This window comes from Octopus bimaculoides, chromosome 3, assembly GCF_001194135.2.
Source record: "Octopus bimaculoides isolate UCB-OBI-ISO-001 chromosome 3, ASM119413v2, whole genome shotgun sequence".
Classification (NCBI taxonomy): Eukaryota; Metazoa; Mollusca; class Cephalopoda; order Octopoda; family Octopodidae; genus Octopus; species Octopus bimaculoides.
In genome coordinates, this window is record NC_068983.1 from 37,307,896 (window position 1) to 37,308,783 (window position 888).

Sequence of the window (888 nt, forward strand, 5' to 3'; positions counted from 1 at the left end):
CACACACACACACACACACACACACACACACACACACACATCTATACACCCCACTCCAAGCTTCCTCATTGTTTGACAAAGAGGATTCTGTTGTTTCACCAACTGAGTTATCTGTCCAATTAATAAGCACAGTGTACAAGCGACTGAGTATTCTACAGACATGTGTATCCTTAATGTGATTCTCACACAGAACCACCATGACACTTAGTGAGTGGCAAGGCTGTACCTTTTGAATTACAGGTGCAAACAATTTGGCAAGATTCAATGCAATTTTTGTAGATGTATAAGCTCAAGTGTGGCTGTGGGGTAAGAAGCTTGCTTCCCCAGTTGCATTGCTTTGGGTTCAGTCCCACTGTGTGACACCTTGGGCAAGTGTCTTCTACTATAGCTTCAGGCCAACCAAAGCCTTGAGTGGATTTGGTAGATGGAAACTGAAAGAAGCCTATCATATGTGTGTGTGTGTATGTGTGTGTGTGTGTGTGCGTGCTCGCGCGTGTGTGTATCTTTGTGTCTGAGTTCTCCCCCTCCTACCACCACCACCACTTGACAACTGGTGTTGGTTTGTTTACATCAGGGGGTCTCCAAAGTGGTCGATATCGACCCTTGGGGGTTGATGGGACTATTCAAGGGAGCAATAAACGCACATCTACTTAATTATTATTATAATTTATTTATTTTCTTGTACATGCCTGGGGGTCGGTGAAGAGTCAAGGATTCCATGAAGGGGGTTGATGGTTTAAAAGGTTTGGAGACCCCTGGTTTACATTCCTGAAGTTTAGCAGTTCAGCAAAAGAGATTGAGAGAATAAGTACCTGTAGTACAAATGTCTTGTTTTCATAAGTTTTGAATTAAAATCTTCCGCCAAACCTTAGTCACAATTTATGTTCC